This window comes from Trachypithecus francoisi, unplaced genomic scaffold, assembly GCF_009764315.1.
Source record: "Trachypithecus francoisi isolate TF-2019V2 unplaced genomic scaffold, Tfra_2.0 Contig01474, whole genome shotgun sequence".
NCBI lineage: Eukaryota > Metazoa > Chordata > Mammalia > Primates > Cercopithecidae > Trachypithecus > Trachypithecus francoisi.
This window is the reverse complement of record NW_022681435.1, coordinates 339,528-360,485: the sequence shown is the minus strand read 5'-3', so window position 1 is coordinate 360,485 and position 20,958 is coordinate 339,528. Positions and strand designations below refer to the sequence as shown.

Here is a 20,958-nt window from a genome sequence, read left to right as displayed (position 1 = left end):
TTTATTGTACCCATTCAGCAGTTAATATACATTTTCTACATTGGCCATTATATTTTTAAGCACACATTTTTATCGTTCAATTTTGTCACAAGCTTCCAGAAGGCAAGAAGCATGTCTGACACCTCTTTTTATGGCTGATTTAAACCTAGTTGGTGTTCAATAGAAGTTGAACATATTATGAATGATTATATTGATATTCTTATGTTTGAAAAATCTTGCTTCTTCAATATTATTTAGTCAAATAATGTAGATGTGATCACATACATTTGAAGTGAAAAATTCATTTATTTAAGAAAATAATTTAAAGACTTCTCCTTTCTCCTGGTACGTTCACATTCGTTTTTTCACTTGTTTATTCTTTCAATAAACATATATTGAGCATCTCTCTTTGCCAGGCACCGTGGTAAGTGCTGGAAATACAAAGATTATTATGTGCTCACATTCAAGAAAGAATACCAAATCCAGCAACACATATTTCTAACAGAGTTGGATAAATATATCATAAGAGGTATGTGGAAAGGGAAAATGATGCCAAGATGTACCCGATAAACTTCAAAATTAAATTTTGATCAATCTACTCATTAGCTAATATAAAACTCTGCAATCAAATTTAATGGTATTTAGGTATCTTAATGTAGATGCCCTATAATTCAAACTATAAACAAAGGTTGAGTACTTTTGACAATAAAATTGTGGTTGTTATTCTAGACAAAGGGAGTAGCCTCTTTCTCTTCTCGATGCCTAAAGCCAATAAGCCCATCCAAGACTTAACTCTTAACTCATCCAGGGAAGAAGCCTTGTGTGCATAAGACAACCCAGAGAGTCAACAGTGAATAAGTAAACTATGATACGGTTCAAAACTGACCTTTGTGGAAAGTCCATGACTATGTAAGTAGTTTTTTCTTCCACAGAGAGAATCATTTTGAGCAATTGTGAATGAGAAGCATGTCATTTTGATGTGATTTATTTATGCAGTCTTCTTCTGCAATCTGATGTATGAAGATAATCTGTACCAATTTGTTCTCTTTCTTTTTGCCACAAAAGGAAAAAACATTTAAAAACTGTTCTTTCAAGTCCCTAAAGCTTCCCATTCCTGATGATTACATTCCTGTGGGTGAGTGTACATTTCTCTCTGGCAAGACATAGCTTATTTGTTCATACTTTGCCATTACATATGACCCTCCAGCAGTGTCCCATCCAGTGTAAAACTCAAATGCTTATGCTATCTCTTTTGTCAGGGCTTATCTACACGATATCTCCTTCCTGAAATTCCTCACTCAATTCCCTCCAGAACCCCCCTTAGCCTAGAAAATTCCTGCTTATCCTCAGGTCTTCTTGAAATATCACTCGCTTGGAGATGACTTTCTTGACTGTATCCTCCACACACACACACCCAGAGACTAGAGTCTTCCCTTTATACTTCTTCATAAAATTTTTTAATTAGTTATTCATTTTCTATCTTCCTTATCAGTCTGCACCCTCCAGATGGGAAGACACTGTTTCTATCTTGTTTATGTAATGGGCACCTAATAGCTATTAATAGCCAATTTTTTTACTAAATGAAGAAATTTACAACAATAATGAAATTCAGGGAAATAAGACTTTCATTTTGCTAATGAGAAAACCATTGTAAAGTAGTTCTTTATTATAAAGTTAACTATCTTCATTTTAATAACATCCAATCAGATAATGTATTTCCTTACTGCACTATTGGGTGCTATTATAAAACTAGGTTCTATTGAATATGAAAGTTACTTTTGCAACAATATTTGTAATTCCATTTCATCATAATCGAGCATAGAAAAATAAAATTCTACATGAAGCAAAAGGCAGCACAAATTTTCTTAGATACTGTGGTTGCCTTACCTCACATCTTCCCATTTTGACCCTACTCAGTTTTACCAGACCATTCACAAATATCCCAACTTGCATGGTTTTGTAGAGGTTGACTGAATCAACCCCTAAGAAACCAAGTAAACCAAGTAATACATACTATATTTTGGTAATATTATACATTTTTAAAAGTGTGTGTTGCTCTAAAGCCACTTCTCTAAAATGTGACACTACCGAAAATTATTATGTATAATTTGGTTTACTCATACAATTATCCAGTTTGGCATCATCATGATATATGAAAAGATCTTTCATGCAACAGGTATTTACCACCTAGTTTTACTTTTAAATGGTTATAAATTCTATCACAAAAGTATCAGCCAGGAGTGGTGGCTCATACCTGTAATCCCAGCACTTTGGGAGGCCAAGGCGGGCGGATCACCTGAGGTCAGGAGTTCAAGACCAGCCTGGCCAACATGGCAAAACCCTGTCTCTACTAAAACTACAAAAAAAAAAAAAAAATTAACTGGGCATGATGGCAGGTGTCTGTAATCCCAGTTACTCAGGAGGCTAAAGCAGGAGAATTGCTTGAACCCAGGAGGCAGAGGTTGCAGTGAGCTGAGATGCACTCCAGCTGGGCAACAGAGTGAGACTCCATCTCAAAAAAAAAGTGTTAGAAAAATTATCTGAAATAAGGCAAAAAGGTGGTCAGCATGTCCCAGTAATATCATACAAGGGCCATGGTCACCAAAGCACTGTCTAGATAGGCACAGCTCTGTCCCAAAGACATTTCTGTAATGTGCAGTATGAAAGCCTCAGAAAGTGTAGCTCCTGAGCACAAGAAAAGTGCAGAGTGTGACTGAAGAACTGCTTTTTTACATTAGATTTAATTTTAATTAAAGTTACATTGAAGTAGCCATGTTTAAATAGCTAGGGGCTACCTTACTGGACAGCACAGGTATGGAGGAATGCACTTTTGTCTCATTTTTTGTTATTAATAAAAGGTTCTAGTCTTTGTAAAATTACTTGTTAATCTGTAGAATTTTGTCTGTTAGATACGCAAATAATTTTTGCCTGGCGGAACAAGTAATGCCAAAGATTTATGGTAGATATTGGCCAGTTTTATAATGTGACTCAGTAATTTTGTTTTAACAAGTCTGTTAAATTGTCTAGATACACCTAATTTCTCACATTTTCCCAAACCATAAATCTAGTTCTTATTAATTAATGTGTTATACAAAATTATTCACATATGTACATTTATGTTTGTCTGAGATTCATAATTTGAAAATTGTATTTCAGCTTTGGATCCCCTAAAATTCACCCATAGAATTATTTCTCAGGTTTCATAGAGGGCACCTGAGAAATTTGTTCTCTTATCTTATAAAATGAAAGATGCTAGAAATACTTAGGTTTGTTTGGTGGCTTCCTATTTACTAATTTGTTCAATACCATTCCAAGAGATTTGTGGAAATAATAATAAAACCAAAGAAGATGCCCAGGCTTCCTTAGGCTGTTTATATGACTAAAATATTCATATAAATATATCAGAAATTATGTGCTTTTTAAAAAGGCTTTGGAGATTCTTCAGTGGCTTCCATAATCTAATCTTACCCTCAGAGAAAACATTGATCAAGTCATTATGAAAACCTATTGGAGGATTTTAGTGTCGTTTGTTCTTATATTATTGGTTATTGTAATAAATTAACCACAGCCAATAGATCTCTGCTTCTTGGTGCTTGCCTGAAGTCTCTGCTCTAAGTTATAGGCTAGAATTGGTATCTGGCACAAAAGACAGTTCCAGAGTCTCATAGAAGAGATACTATCAAGTACTCTGCAAAGAACAGGCTCTTAGGGATAGGTTTCCAAATTCTCACGGCTTAGACAATTCTCCGACTCTACAGTGGAGTGAGTCATCATCTCCTAGGCTCCTTTCAGTCCACTAGCAGACGTACTACATGAAGGCAGACCGCTGACCTCAGATCCAAGGCAAAAAAATTAATCACCAGGACTAAACGAGCTCATGAGGAAAATTTAATTGTGCTTATTTGTCTAGAATATGGCTGACATTGTTTTAATTTTCTACTTTTAGTAAGTATATAGAGAATCACTATCTTTCTTCTTAAGCTATATTTAACCCTTTCTTTAGTAGATTATGCTTTTGTAAACTTAAGTCAAATGTTCTAAATGATATCTAAGTGTCACTGACCCACTCAAAATTTGGAAGTAAATATTTAGAGTCTTCTTACTTTCCAAGGTAATAAGTTATTTGCATAGCATTGATAAGAATATCTGCCTATTTTTACCAGAACTTAACTGCCTAAATCACTGTAGCAACCAAATCTACACTTGGAGTGTCATATTTGAGAAGGATTCATATTTAATCAAGTATGGCAGCAACTCACCATTAAGGAACATATGTGAGTTGATGCAAGACCTGCTTCTAGAGTCCTAGGACAGGGAATAGGAAAGAAGTAAACTTCTGGAAGGCTAAGGAGCTTAGCAAATTTGACAGGCCTCTAGAATAGAAGATTTCACCTAAATTTATAGGTACTACGGGCAAAATCTAGTGGAGGGAATGTTTTGGGGTTGGTTTCCTAGCCTTAGAAAAGAACAACAAGAGAGATCAAGAGTCCAACCCAAGTTCCTTCTGAAAATTTCTAGACAGAAGTGAATTTTGTGGCCTTAGTAGTTACTCAGTATTGTAGAGTTCTAGATTGGCAGAGCAAACTCAAGAAGAACTGTATGATTAATTAATGTTATTGATGCACCCCCAGAAATAATCAAATCAAACCTGGACTCCAAGAAGACTTCATTCACAGCTGGGTATGGTGGCTCACGCCTGTAATCCCAGTGCTTTGAGAGGCAGAGGCAGGAGGATCACTTGAGCTGAGGAGTGTAAGACCAGCCTATGCAACATAGCAAGACCCCATCTCTACAAAAGATTAGCCAGGCATGGTGGTGTGCACCTATAGTCCCAGCTACTTGGGAAGCTGAGGCAGGAGGATTGCTTGAGCCCAGGCGTTTGAGGTTACAGTGAGCTATGATCATGCCACCACACTCCAGTCTGGGTAACAGAGCAAAACCCTATCTCTAAAAGAATAAAAAATAAAAAGACTTCATTTACAAAACAGGTGATGAGTTGAATTTGACATATAGACTTAGTTGGTTGACCTAATCTAAACCATGAAAATAAGGCAAAAGATGAGCAGAAAGTCCTTTCAATAACATATGAGGGAAAAAGCCACTTAGGATTGTCTCGGGGAAGGGATTTAGTTCGTATCAATGTTATTATTGATTAAAAGTCTCAGATTTGGTGAAGTTGCTTGTTAACCTGTAGAGGTTTGTCCTGTAGAAATATAAATTACTTTTGTCTGGTGGAACAGAAAACTTCAATACCTTTTATTTTTAACTCAGCAATCTTATCCTAATATTTGTTTTTAAAATTGATAATTAATATCTAATTTCTTTTTTTTTTTTTTTTTTGAGGCGGAGTCTCGCTCTGTCGTCCAGGCTGGAGTGCAGTGGCGCAATCTCGGCTCACTGCAAGCTCCGCCTCCCGGGTTCACGCCATTCTCCTGCCTCAGCCTCCCCAGTAGCTGGGACTACAGGCGCCCGCCATCTCGCCCGGCTAGTTTTTTGTATTTTTAGTAGAGACGGGGTTTCACCATGTTAGCCAGGATGGTCTCGATCTCCTGACCTCGTGATCCGCCCGTCTCGGCCTCCCAAAGTGCTGGGATTACAGGCTTGAGCCACCGCGCCCGGCCTCTAATTTCTTAAATGCTCTCTGAACTGGTCATTATATCTTACTGATATTCTTTATTAACTAATAAGCTAAAGAAAATCTTTTACACATGTTGATTACATATTTCCTGAGAATTATGATTTTTTTCTTTTAAAATTATATTTTAACAAAACTATATTCTGGTACAAAAATACCTGGTTAAGAATCATAAGCCATGGTTTCTGTTTCCCGTAATGATGTGTCATGACACCAGACTCTGCACTTGACCACTTAGAACCTCAGGCTTGTCATCTCTAAACTGTGGGTGTTGGCCAAGATCTCATATGTCTCCTTCAAATGTCACTTTATATATTATAAAACTTAAAAGTTTGAAATATATTAACAGAGACAGAATATTATTGAAAGAAATAAACCTGAACATTCCTAAGACAACTCAAACAGACCTGGAATACACCAAATCTTTTCATTGTAATAACAACCATCATGATCCATTCTAAATGAAAAAGTACCATTTAAATAACTTTGCCAGGAGCAATTGCTCTTTTATTGAGCCATTTGTTCTTTAGATAGATAATTTTTGATATGCACATAGAATGAGACAAGATTTATGTCTTTCCTAGAGTTTTCTTCTTGCCAAGACATAAAAGAATGGTAATTCTTTATCAGAGAGCTTACACAATACTCAGTATGTTTTTCCACCTTTTTTATACTGACAGCAAAGTTGCTAAAGATCTGGAATAAAATTTTGATCTAGTTTGAATTTAGACAAATGGGAAATTTTAAACAACTAAAACTTATCAAGGAAAGACATTGAAATAGTCTGTTAAGGGTCATACAAACTTCTGTATCCTAAGATTCTGCTACAATAGCCTACAAAATAATTTTTTAATATTGTGAGTAAAAGATGTTAATTGTATGATATTGATCTTGGTCATTTGTTGAGACTTGCTTTGTGTTGGAACCTAGTACATTTTTGGAAACATTTATGCATAAAAAGAATGTATATGTATACTTAAAAAAGAATAACTTCTATTGGTTGAAGATTTCTTTTTTTGTTGTTGTTATTTTTCAAGATGGAGTTTCACTCTTGTTGCCTCTCAGGTTCAAGCAATTCTCCTGCCTCAGCCTCCCAAGTAGCTGGGATTACAGGCATGTGCCACCACACCTGGCTAATTTTGTATTTTTACTAGACACGGGTTTTCTCCACATTGGTCAGGCTGGTCTCGAACTCGCAACCTCAGGTGATCCACCTGCCTCGGCCTCCCAAAGTGCTGGGGTTACAGGCGTGAGCCACTGTGCCCAGCTGATTGGGTGAAGATTTCATATGCATCCACTGGATTGAGATTTAAATTGTGTTGGTCAAAGTTCCTATATCCTTATGAATTTTTGCCCAGTTTCTGAAAGAACTTTGGTCAAATCTCTCACTATGATTGTGAATTTGCCCATTTTTCCCTGCTCTATATATTCTGCTAATACATTTTAGGCTGGCTACATCATTAGGTGCTTACAGGTTCAGTATGTATTGAACCAGTGAATTATAACTTTTATCATTATTTCACAATCCCTTGAAATCTTAATTGTTTTCTGCTTTAAAATTTATTTCCCTAATATGATTATTGCTGTTCCAGCCTTCATTTCATATCTGCTTGTTAGATATTTGTGTATTATACCTATTCCTTGTTTAGTGATGTGAATTTATTCCTAAAATCCTTATTGCCAAATTAAATAATTTCAAATGAAAAAATACATAAGACTATTACTTAGGTAACAAAAATGACAATGTGTTTCATCCCAATCCAAGATTCTCAAAAGCCTTCACAGACAGAAAAACAGTAATAATGTAAACAAAGTCATATAGTGTGTTAGTGCATTCTTGCATTGCTATAGAGGAATATCTGAGACTGGTTACTTTATAAAGAAAAGTGGTTTATTTTGACTCATGGTTGCGCAGGATGTAGAGGAAGCATGGTGCTGGCATCTGCTTCTGGTGAGGGCTCAGGAAGCTTTTACTCATGGCAGAAGGTGAAGTGGGGCCAGCACATTACATGGCAAGACAGGGAGCGAGAGAGTGAGGAGGAGCAGTCAGGCTGCATTAACATCAGCTCTCATATGAACTCATAACCATGGGAGGGCATCAAGCCACTCATGAGGCATCAACCCCCGTGACCCAAACACCTCCACCAGGCCCCACCTCCAGCACTGAAGGTCACATTTCAACATGAGATTTGGAGGGGACACACATCCAAACCATATCATATAGGTAATTAAAAAATAAAAAGAAGTAAATGCAGCACCAACATAACTATAGCATGATGACAGTTTATTGCACTTGTCAAGTGAGGAGGACATGATGACGGGGGGGCATTGGCGGAGAACCATGCATTTGTCAGAAGGTGCAGTCTATGTCAACACCTGTTTTTCAACTTTTCGGAACTTATGGTTAGTTTTTCATTCCAAATGCACTTGAACATAGTTATAAGCACAGATAATGCCTTCAGGACAAAATAAAAACTAAACACAAGAGCACTTCCTAAATCTATGGAAACAGTGATGTACATGACAGACTAAAATGTCATAAAAGATATGACCTCTTCACCTCTCTCTTTGGGTTTACCCAAATTACAATGTATAATTAGAATTATGAATATATAAATTTGTTTTTTAAAGATATTTTCTGATCAGAAAATGTTATATTAAGTAAACTGGTGGGCATGACTTTACCTTAAAAAAAACCAAATTATCACTTCTTATTGCATCCTTCCCTAGTGAATTATACCAAATGGAGAAAAAGAGTCTTCAGTAAATTAGAACTCTTCGAGAGTCATTTAAGGCAAAAGGCATTAACTGAACAATCACTAATGTGAGGCTGGGCTTAACTTTCAACATTTTTTTCTGGTCCTTTTGTCTTAAAGGTATCTCTTATAAGAAGCACATAAGTGGATTTTTTTTTTTTTAAATCTAAAGTTGTTTTGATTAATTCACTTATAGTATCATGTTCTTTGATGGGGGATTTATTTTGTGCTTTCCATTTACTAAGTTGTGCATGTTGTTACTGTTATACTTGCCTGTTTTGCTTGTTTTTACTATTATACTTGCCTGTTTTCTGTGGATTAATCAGGCTTTAAAAATTCCCTCTTACTCCTTTTCAACAACTTTATAACACACTTGACTTAACAATGTCTGAAGCTAACTAACAGAATTAACCTTTTCTCAAGCAATACAAAATACTTTAGAATGCTATAAATCAAACGATTGCCCCATTTCCATGTTATTGTTTTCTAGTAGTTTAATTCCACCTTGCTTTTAAACTCATTCACATTTTCTCTTGTCATTGGTGTTCCACGGTCTGTAATATATTGAGGATGTAGGCTCCCTTCTAGATATCCTTCTTGGGGTTAAGTGTGCTTATTATCTTTCTTCTGGCCTTTTTCAGGAAAGCTATTGGTCGTTAACCCTTAGAATATCACTCCTCTCCTTTTCTCCCTAGTCTCTTATCTTGAAATTCTTACTAGGTAAATATTTAAACTTAATAATTCTAGGTTCCTTGTATTTTATGCTTCCCTTTTAATTTTCCTGAATCTCCTTAGAGTGATATTTTATATTCCAAATAGCACTAATAAATAGAAACTTTACAAATATGTAAGTCCCTGTAGACTGTCTCCTTGATGTTACAGTTTTCACAGGTAACTATGTCACCCTGTTACAAAGTCCATCAGGCAATGTTATGCTTTTTGCTTTTAACAGTCATATACGTTATAACGAATATAAGAGGTGAAAAATAGCCCATGTTGTTTACTCAGATATTGAAGATTTCTACTAATTTTTAAACAAAAATTTAATTTTTGTAAATTTTTGTAGGCAGGTTTCCCTTGTTTTTTTGTTTTGTTTTGTTTTGTTTTGTTTTTGAGACAGAGTCTTACTCTGTCTTCTAGGCTGAAGTATACTGGTGTGATCTTGGCTCACAGCAACCTCTGTCTCCCGGGTTAAAGCAATTCTCCTGCCTAAGCCTCTCAAGTAGCTGGGATTACAGGCGGGCACCACCAGGCCTAGCTAGTTTTTAGTATTTTTTGTAGAGACAGGATTTCGCCATGTTGGCCGGGCTGGTCTCAAACCCCTGACCTCAAGTGCTCAGTCTGCCTCTGCCTCCCAAAGTGCTAGGATTACAGGCATAAGCCACCACACCGAGCTGGTTTCCCCTTTTAACCATTTCCCTTCCACTCAAAGAACTTCCTTTAGTATTTCCTTTAAGTAGACCTACTAGTGATGAATTTGTTTAGTTTTCACTTGATAATTTTCTCAATTTGCTCTATTTCTGAGAGATTTAATTTTGCTAGATAGAGGATTCTGGATTGACAGTTACCATGGGCTTCACCCCTTAGGGTCTGAGATTGTCTTTCTAGCTGAGGGGGGCAAGAGTAAAAGGTAACAAAAACTTCACCCCACTGAGGCTGCCATCCCCACTGCCACCCCCATGATAGGGAGGGGAGGGCTACTAGTTCTTTGCTGACACTTGGCTGGAGATGGCCAAGAAGAGTCTAAAGGCTTTTCTGTAGCCTCCCCACCCCTATCCCACTCCCATCTTCTGGCCAGAGGAAGTGAACTTTTCTGGAGCTTTTTTGGTGTGTTTCTGTTCAAAGATCTGCAGTTTAGACTGATTTGGAGCCTGTTGGGATATACAGAATGTAACAACCTCAGGGAATACACTGCTCATTCTCCCCTCTATTTCTGACTTTCCTATGAGTCCCCTTGTTCTTACTCACTTTTCAGAGTCCTTTCAGAGACCTTCAAACCTGTCATATTTTATGCAGGGTTTTTAGTTGTAGTCAGGGAGCTGTAGCATGGAGTGTGATTATTTCATCTGGCCAGCTGTTAAGGTGATTTTAATATTCCACATATGAAACAAAACACTATATAAAATAAAGGAGTACCAGCATTTTAAATGGTGGCATAATAATGTGTATTTTCTCACTGATGCTGAAACGAAACATATAACTATAAACAAACAGTTTTATCCAAAGGTGTGCTGTTGCTAAACGCTGTGGATTTTTCCTGACTATATTAAAAGGAAAAATAATTAATTTATAGCAATGCATGTGATTATATCTAAAAGGCAAATCTAAATTTGTTTAAAACAATATACAAATATATTTAGTATTAAGAACTCACTCAAAATATTTAGTTTTTTGTCTAACAAATCCTTTACACGAAACTTGTTTTAATGCATACATTTTGCTATCTGCCTCCAAGGCACCCCACTACCAGAACTGAAGCTCTTGAAAGTAAAAGAATGGACCTTACCTGCCTGCCCTTATTCACCCACTGAGAAAATCCCAAATCATATTTATGAAGTTGAATTTGAAATCAAAGTTAGCTTTCCAAAATTTTCTGTCTTGGACTTACATTTTGCTTTTTATTTTATATATATACCCGACTCCCTACTCTTCTGTGTCAATTTGTATTTAACAAATTTAGATTAAAATATATATATATATATATATGAACTCTGGGCTGGGCGCAGTAGTTCACACCTGTAATCCCAGCATTTTGGAAGGCCGAGGTGGGCAGATCACGTAAGGTCAGGAGTTCGAGACCAGCCTGGCCAATATGGTGAAATTCTGTCTCTACTAAAAATACAAAAATCAGTTGTGCGTGGTGGCACATGCCTGTAATCCCAGCTATAGGCTGAGGTAGGAGAATGCTTAAACCCGGGAGGTGGAGGTTGCAGTGAGCTGATATTGTGCCATTGCACTCTAGCCTAGACAATAAGAGCAAAACTGTGTCTTAAAAACAAAAAGGAAACTCTGTTTTTTTAAAAAAATAAAATAAAATCTTATTTTGATATGACAATGAAGACAACATGTCAACGTGGATTTTTAGTTATTATTTATTCTGCTGTATCCTTGCCAACAGGCAAACCCATTAGCAGTCTAGAGATTCTTTACAAAATAGATGTATTTCAAAACTGGCAATATAATGGTTGAAAAGGTAGAATTGCCCTTACAGAATAAATTAAATTACCGCAAAATTAATGACACTGATTCACAATTTGAAGGTAGAAGTGTTTATATAAAGAAAATCATACAAATCATAATATATTTTACAAGAATCTAAAACAATGTTTCCTCAAGTATTATTACTGTAGAATTAAATCTATGTGCCCTTCAAAATATGGGTAAAAAGGCCTTTTTGTGTGTTTACTTTTAATCATGTGTGAAATTAGAAATCCACTTCCTAACAGGGCTTTTTTTGTGAAACAATTTGAAATCAACTCTGCTAAATGTTAGCGAACAGCAAGAACAGTGGTGTAGTCTGTGTGATAGATGTTCATAACGCAGGCTAGTTTAAAAGGCAGACTGTGGGGAAAATCTTACTGCTAAACATTATGAATTTTTTGGAAACCTGAAAACAAGCAAAAATGATATCATACTTCAGTGTGAGATGTGTTAGAAATTCTCTTCGGCGAACCACTTTTTCTTAATGTTGTGGTCACTAGTTTAATGACAGTATCACCTAGATAATTTAAACTGGAATACTAAATATACTTTGCAGCCGTCAGATTTATGATACTTGAGTTTTTATTTAAAAATACAATAGGCTATTGAGGAACTTGGGGGAAAGAGTGGGCCTAGAGTCTTTCTTACTTGAATTATTATTCAACTTAACATTAAAAAGTAGATTTGTAGTATATTGGACCTTGCTTATGAAAATACAGGCTGTTTCATGTAAAGTGAAATGTTTTAAATTAGTTCCACTCTAACTTTCAGGACATCTGCAGGTCTCGTAGATGAGCTGTCATGAAGTATCAATATATTGAAGCTGTCTTTCACTTTATTATGCAGCAGGTTCACCAATTATTTCCATAACAAGTTAGATTCCAAAGAGTTCTTTAAATTTTCTATAAGCTAGTGTTTATGAACGCATTGCATAGACTATGAATTGTAATTCCCATCATCCCCACATGTTGTGGGAGAGACCAGGTGGAGATAATTTAATCATGGGGGTGGTTTCCCTCATCCTATTCTCGTGATAGTAAGTTAGTTCTCACCACATCTGATAGTTTTATAAGGGGCTTCCCCCTTCACTAGGCTCATTCTCCCTCCCGCCACCCTGTGAAGAGGTGCACTCTGCCATGATTGGACGTTTCCTGAGGCCTCCCCTGCCATGCTGAACTGTGAGACAATTAAACCTCTTTCCTTTATAAATTACCCAGTCTCGGGCAGTTCTTTATAGCAGCATCAGAATGCACTAATAAAGGCTACAATATTACCTTTTAAAGAACATATACAACTCCTATAAAGAAATCCAGTATTGCATTTTTACATGGAATTTCAATGAGGTAAGTAAGGTACATTAAAGTCATGTAGTTCAGTCACTGTTTGGAAACTTGAATCCTTAGTAAACTCACCCTAAAATGGTTCTCAAAGGTTGATCACCGCCAGAGACAGAAGGAAGAAAAAAAAAAAGAACTAACGTTTGCTGGATACCTATTGTTTTCAGTGCTTTACATATATTATCTCATGTAATCATTCTGGTAACCCTGAAAGGCAATCTTCCCCTTTTTCTTTTAAAGAAGTATAGATCACAGAGATAAGTCATAAGTGGCATCCTTAAGAGGTGCCTACAGATCTATCTGATTCCTGAAACCACGTTCTTCCCTCTATACCACATTGCCATGAAACATATCTCTCTGCCACAGGAGTCACCATCCCTAATGAGGTCCACTGAGCTCTCATTGAGATTACACTATTGGTCTAGAAAAGTTCTCTTACTGTGCCCTGAAGTACAAGTGTCATTCCTCTTTCATGTAGTAGCCATTCAAATTGTTAATGACAGATCATAAGTAAGAATCAAGGTTACTCTTAACCATTCTGTTCATGAAACAAAATATCCTCTGTTCATCCTTTGAAAAAGTTTGAAACTTCTCCATCCTCTTAAAAATCTCCTTGATATGGTTTTTAATGAATCTAGAGCCCTCCTAATGTGAGAAGCCCAGAACTGGACACAGAATCACTGAGTAATACAGTAGTACAGTAGGTTTTTGTTTGTTTGTTTGTTTTTGACACAGGGTCTTACTCTAGGCTTACCCAGGCTAGAATGCATGTGATCTCAGCTCACTGCAACCTTCGTCTCCCAGGTTCAAGCAATTCTCCCACCTCAGGAGCACACCACCACACCTGTACTTTTTTTGTACTTTTATTGGGGATGGGGTTTCACCATATTGGCCAGGCTGGTCTTGAACTTCTTATCTCAAGTTATCCACCCACCTAAGCCTCCCAAAGTGCTGGGATTACAGGCATGAGCCATGACACCCAGACAGTAATACATATTGGGCTGTCATCTCCCATATTCTAGATACCTTGCTCCCTTTAATGTAGCCCAAGCATGCATTAACTTTTCTAGCAGCCACATCACATTGTCCACACACATTGAGTTTACTGAGGATTCAAACTACTAAGTAATTTTGTATATATGCTGCTGCTAAGTCATGTCTTTCTTGACCTGGTTGAATATTTGGATGCTTCTAAAATATTTTAAATTTTTCCTGCTTCATCAGTATTTTTGTGAGACTCAGCCAGTTTTACCTCTATTTTGACATTCAACTTTTGACGTAAATAAAAATTCCCCACATTTCCACACATGATACTCCTCATCACTAAAATCACATTTGAAAAACCAAATGTGAATTTATAAAATATGTTCCCTAAAGAGTACACATTTTGGCCACTATGCCATGGTTCTGGTGCCATCCAACAGTTGGATTACAGTCTCATCTTTGCAAATAAATATTTATATGAACAAATATATATATATATATATAATGACCTGTTGCCCTTACTGCTTTATGACATTTACTGGTAGATTAATTGGTAGTGACACTGAAAGGAATCATAGCTATCATAATTAAAACAAAGTTGTAAATAATTTGGTGTTTTAAATAAATACTCAATTGTCTGAATTAAAATGTGGGATAGAAAGAATTATGCAAGCTGCTAGATGCATACCTTGAAGATTGTCTTTAAAAGCTGATGTGTTAGGAGGGACTTTATCTGTTTATCTACTGATCTATCATCTATCTATCTATCTATCTATCTATCTAATTCTCTATCTATTGTTTCTCTCAGAATTACATAATCGATAAAATTTTTTATTATTTACAGTCAATATTACTACTTATATTCAGGATTATATTATATGTGGCATTAGTAGACCTCCTGAACTGACTTATTCCTTCCAGATTTCTAATGTTGTATTTGCAATAAACATAAGTTCCAGAGTTGTTCCAAGCATAATAGTTGAATAATAGATAAATTTTTGAAGAAAATGACAAAATACCTGATATTGTTGATTATCATAAAATCCAATCCCAATACAAAGCAATAAAGAATAGGACCCAAGTAGATCAAGTTACGTCTCTAATAACATGCCGATGGGGCACCTCAGAGCAGCAGGTAGATTTTAGACAAGTAGCAGCACAAAGTCTCATAAACTTGAATTTTACTTACTGGCCTAACTCTCTCCCACTGCTTCTTTTATCCCCAGCAAGAGACTTTGCTCTTTCCTGGTTCTGAACAAGGACACATTTTAGCCTGAACACATCAACTTGTCTGTGGCTGCCACTCAGGGGAATTCCATTTTCTTTTACAAGATTGGAAAGTTGTCCCAATCAAGTCCAAACCCATCACAGACATTTTCCCCCAACCATGCCTCTTTTCTTTGCCAGACTTTTCCATTTTAATAAAATTTAGTTTTCTGTTTTGACTTTTGTTTGATAAAGTACCTTCAAATACAGCTAGCTGATAGACTCTAGAAGGAAGGTTTTCCTTTGAAATAACTGGAGGAAAAACATTGTTGAACCATTTTGATCCTATCCATCCATAACTGTAGTGTCAAGAACAATAGAAGGAAAATACTTAAAATCATAACATAGCAATTTTCTACTTTAAAAAAATGTATAGCTGTTGCTTGGGGGAATACATGTGCATGTTTGTGTGCAGGTATGTATTTCATGGCTGCATGCCTATGAGATGACAAAACCCCAAGCATCTTTAGATGTGAATTTTCCAAGTGTCAATGAACTACCTTCTTTATCCATAAATTTATCAAAGAACTACTTATCTTTATCAATTGCCTCTTCTTCTTGAGCCTGAAAACTGTGCTGTGCACTATGAAATGCCATGGGCATCTCACTCAGCTTCTCAAGAAGGGGGATGTGATGGGCTGAGTCCAGTAAGCACCGTCCTGCCAGAGGCTATGTCTAACCTCCGTGGATGTAGTCATCTCACTCTAGTATTGCCTGAGAGGAAGAGCACCATAATCAACACCCAATCCACCAGTGTGTTGGTGGTTTCTGGGGAGACGAGCAAAATTAATAACATCTGCATCTAACAAAGATCCTAGTTGAGGCTTGCTCTTTAGAAGATTCAGGAACAATGCTTTCTTTTTCTGTTGTCTGTGGAAGTGCCAGTCTTTTCTCCCTCAACTCTGTGATAGAATTCACCCAAAAAATTTAAAGAAAGGGGCACAGGAGTGGTAAAACAGTCAAATACTTGTTTATTGGATGAAGTATTTGAAGGAGTTAGTTCATAAAGTCTTAGCACTTCGTAAGTCATCATGGAAATTAAATTCTTCCATAGTGTCATGGACACTCAATATATATCATCTCATTTTTCCTCTTGTCAAAATTCTGTAACATTTTATCAAACAGGCTCCAAGGGTAAATTGCTCAAGATTTCAAGGTTTAAGAATGACATAGAATGAAATTAAACTGCAGCAGGTTTGTTTCTATATCCACACTCTTGCTGTCAAGGCACCGTGCCTCTCATCTGGTTAACTTTTTCACCTGGATCCCTGATGATACATCACATTTTCAGGAAGTCTTCCAAACAACCCTAACTGAAAATGCCACGAAGTCATTAATTATCACAGTATTGTCTTTTAATTTTCCAGTTAGCACTTATCAGATAAATTCTGGTTTATTTAATTGGCAATAAATTATAGCAATAATAACAACATAATTTTAGTAACAATGCCTTTGGTTAATAATATCTAATTGCTTGCTTTTTGCCTCTAGTCCTTCATGAAATGATGGAAACTGTGCAAAGGGGGACATAACTTGTTTACTGCTCCAACTCGCATACTTGAGATATAGCGAGAGATCATTAATACGTATTAATGAAAAATAATCCAAAGACATTAAATGCTGCGTCCAAAAAACCTTACACTGATTGCAACGTTCAAACTCCAATGATCACTATTATGTGAAAGAGCAAATCTTATTTGCAATTTAAACATCTGTGAAATCATGATTGATATTTATCGACAAGCTTCCTTAGTGTTAACTTCCTCCCTATCAAATAATATATTTAAGGGAACAGGAGTGAAGGTATATTAATCGTCTCCCATGTTCACATCAGTTATAGTTGTGTCAACCAGGAGGGAAGAGTTAAAGCAATGTTTTGGATAAACTTGCGTATCAACAAATGCATCAACACATTGCATATATGTCCTTTACACTCAAAAACTGAGTCTCACATATTTAAAAGCTTTCTGCTATATTTCCAAACTTATTTCTTTATAAGTAATATCCAGTTCTGGAAACAACAAAACCTTTGCCCTGGAGAAAAACTTCTTCCAAAACTATGTGGATAATAACTTTGCCTTTTGCCAAACTCCAACAAAATACATAATTCGTACTTCCCAGTTCAGACAACTATAACTGATGTGGAGATGACACATTACTCATATACTCTCATTTTCTTTCCTTTCAGTCTTTTATTTAAGGAGAAATCATAATGGGAAAATCTCAAGTTACATGTAATTCCTATTTATTGTGGCATGTGTATGTATGTGGCCAACAGTTTCTTAAAAACTCAGAATTGCAATTATCTTTCATATGACAAATAAAAAAGGATCGTTTGTTATTCTTCTACATTTCTTTTTTTCATCCATTCAGTAAACACTGTCTCCCACTGGCCTACCATTTGTCCCTGGATGCCTTATTGCATTTTTCTGTGGTTTCTACTAGGAGATATGTTTCCCTGCTTATACAGATGCTCAGAAAAAACTTTTTTTAAGCAAACTGCAATACCAGAATAATTTTACTGATAACTTCTTCCTTTATGTTAGCTTCTTCTGGATGGCTTAGTACTGTAAATGCTATATTTTTCTATGTAGAAGTAATGTAAAAGCTGTCTTTTAGAAATGTCTTTCTAAGTATTCTATTCATGACAGAGTTTCTTTTAGGGAATATTGTCTGTCTTTGTGGATGGAAAAGGACTGCTGTTGGTGAAATTGGTGGAATGAGGTTTACTATTTATTGGAACTCTTTTAGCTAAAAATATGCATGTTAAAATCCATCTGTTAGAAATGTCTACCTTAACACTAGCCAGTAAATCTATATAATATTGATATCCCCCTGAATCTCTTGGGCTGCAAGACTTTTCAAGGCCTTGGGATATCCTGGGGCATCAAACTCATTGACAAATTGTCAATGAGTGTCAGTGAAAGAATACTTTCACATTCTAACAAATTTGTTTTAGCCTTTACATTTTATTTCTTAGCTTAAGTCCTATTTGTTTGCTAGTAATTCTGAACTTCTGCTAAGTACCGTGCCAACTGTGTTCATTTGATTGGGTCAAGCCAGTGGACTTAATTTTAGGACCTAAATTCAGGAAGAAAGTTCAAAATTCATGTTCTGAAAAGTGTGTCTGTCAAATTCTGAATAAAAACATACATTCTTGGGATTTTTTCCCCATCATCATTGAATTCAATGAATCTTTATACTTAACATAAAATGAAGTTATTTAAAATTATTAACAAGACCTGTGTAATGATGAGTCTGACATGAAACCGAAGTTTAAGGCTGCAAATCATTATATGATGGGTAAGAATTTTCAAAACTAAGTTTTAATTTGAAGAATTGAGTCATCTTTACAGACTTGGAATATAGGAAGTATTTTTAAAAGAGAAAGGAGAAAACTTTAGTAATACAAAGAGTGTAAAGATATGTAATATACACAAACTTGAAAATAAATTGTAGGTGCACCAACGCAAAAATAAGTTTAAAAAATTACTTTGCCTCAGAAACTAAAGAAAGTTTATTACTGCCCCAAATCTAATTTCCCTAACTTCCTTCAGAAGCAAGTCATTGTCTAGAAAAAATGACTTTCTCTGCCTAAGAAATGTTATATAGCAATATAAACTTTTTTATATATTTCTTTTCATTTGCTAAAGATATTGCAAATTAATGATTACAATCATTTGTAATTTTACTTACATTTAAAAAGTATAGATATTATACTTATATAGTAAATATTATATCAGAATATTCAAAATATAAAAAACCAGTAAAGCAAAACTTAGTCTCTTTCTCCCTCATATCCTCTGCCCCTCTTTTATTTACCAAATAAAGAGTTTTAAGGGAACTATAGGCACATTTTCAAAAATTTGATACCTAAGCATTTTGAAATCACATTTAGGGTATTTCAATATATTAAATATAAGAAACTTAAACATATACCTTTTTGAACCATTAAAAGTATTTAAAAAATTCTTTAACAAATGCTTGTCATTAAAGCCACACTTTTAATGTTGATGCCTTGCATTGTGTCTTAAATATTTTCTTTCCTGAAATAAACTTTGAGGGTACTGTTTATCTTACAATTTTTCATGAACTGACCACTGGCAGAACTTAATATTTTGTTCATTTGTGAATACATTTACCTATTACATTTTGGCATAATATATACATTTAAACTAATTACTGTGGTCAAAACCACATCTAACAGTTTGGGAAGGCTTTAAAGTTTTAAAAGAGTCTTGAATGCATAAAATTGGCACCAAGGCTCTTAAAAAGCAACTTCAATTGATTTGTAAAATACTCCAAAAGAATTTTCCATTTCTCCCATAAAATCATAATAATTTGGGTTTTCTAACAGCAAACTACTCCCTTATCACACATAATCAAAATTATTTTTGAACAGGAAAAAAGAATCTTAGATTAGCATTGTTTTTTAATGTTTCTGTGTGCCATCTACTAGCTTTGGTATTGAGTCAGGAAAAAGTGTATGGTATATGGTTAAGAAAAAGCAAACTAGATTTCTCTTCAGTGGCTTTACACTGTAAGGCACCAAATGGCTTAATAGTTTTCTGGCAGTCCACATCTATGATAGGAGTATTTGCAGAAATAAAGAAAGCATAAAAGGACTCCTACACAGTACCATGGCAATGATTAGAAAGGACAGTCTTTGAGCTTTGAAAACAGAAAGTAGAATCCAAGCATGCAGTCTGCAGCCCTGAGCATAATCTCTTTCCCATCCAAACTCAGTTGCAAACCCAGCTTCTCTTGCAAACCCACAGGCTGGAAGAGGAAACCACAGCCACTCCAAAGTAGAGTTTCAGGCCCATCATTAGTGGTTTCTGTCACCATCTAGTTGCATTTGCTTTATGAATGAAATATGCAGATGGCATCTCACATTGGCTATTTCAACGAAGAAGACGAAGGTCAAGAGACACGACTAATACAGCCAACACATTAGAGATGTGTGACCAACGTACTCACACCTCCAAATGCCTCCAGATTGCAGCCTCTGGAAATATCTAGCCCATTTCTTAATGGCACTGTTGTTTCGATCAGCTGTGGAAATTAACATAAAATAATATAGTAACCCAGTAGGTGCTGGACGGCATTTCAGAGCATCATTTTAAGGGAACACTAAAGGCACATGACAGTATTCAAAGCTTGAGTGATAAATAGCAAGTAAATACCTTGTAATCGAACGGAAGGGGGAAGGATGCTGAGCCGATACTGATGCTGCCTGATCTCTTCCTGTGTAACAGCAAAGGCGGCTCAGTCCCTCTGACGGGCTGTGAAGCGTGGCTGCCTATCGGCTCCTGGGCGGTCCTAGTGCCTGCGCCAGGTTAGCACGCAAGGTAGCTCCAAAGAGCCTCTCTGTTTCTACTAATTCTTCTAGTGATTTTCACCAAAGATTTTCAGGGATGTCAGCCAGCTAAGCATCAGGGCAATGGGATTTGGGTATGGGAAATAATTTTTTATTTTTTATTTTTTGAGTCAGAGTCTCGCTCTATCGCGGAGGCTGGAGTGCAGTGGTACAATCTCACCTTACTGCAGCCTCCCGCCTCTCGGCTCAAGTGATTCTTGTGTGCATGCCATGCCCAGCTAATTTTTGTGGTTTTAGTAGAGACAGAGTTTCACCATGTTGGTCAGGCTGGTATTGAACTCCTGAGCCGAAGTGATCTGCTCACCTTGGCCTCCCAAAGTATTGGGATTACAGGTGTGAGCCACTGTGCCCAGCCAGGAGCTTATAATTTAAATGTAGAGAAAAATATTAGTGTATGTCTATAATCAAATAATTACATGT

General features: G+C 36.1%; 1 protein-coding gene across 1 annotated transcript in view; it reads right to left on the bottom strand.

Moving 5' to 3' along the window:
* RAB27B (RAB27B, member RAS oncogene family) overlaps positions 1–20,418 on the bottom strand; it is a 190,977-nt gene extending 170,559 nt beyond the window's left edge. The window contains exons 1-2 of the mRNA XM_033238124.1: positions 20,345–20,418; positions 20,139–20,213 (exon numbers count right to left, since the gene is read on the bottom strand). The gene's annotated coding sequence lies outside the window, so the exon portion shown is untranslated. The remainder of the gene's footprint in view (positions 1–20,138; positions 20,214–20,344) is intronic.
* Positions 20,419–20,958: the final 540 nt, after the last annotated feature.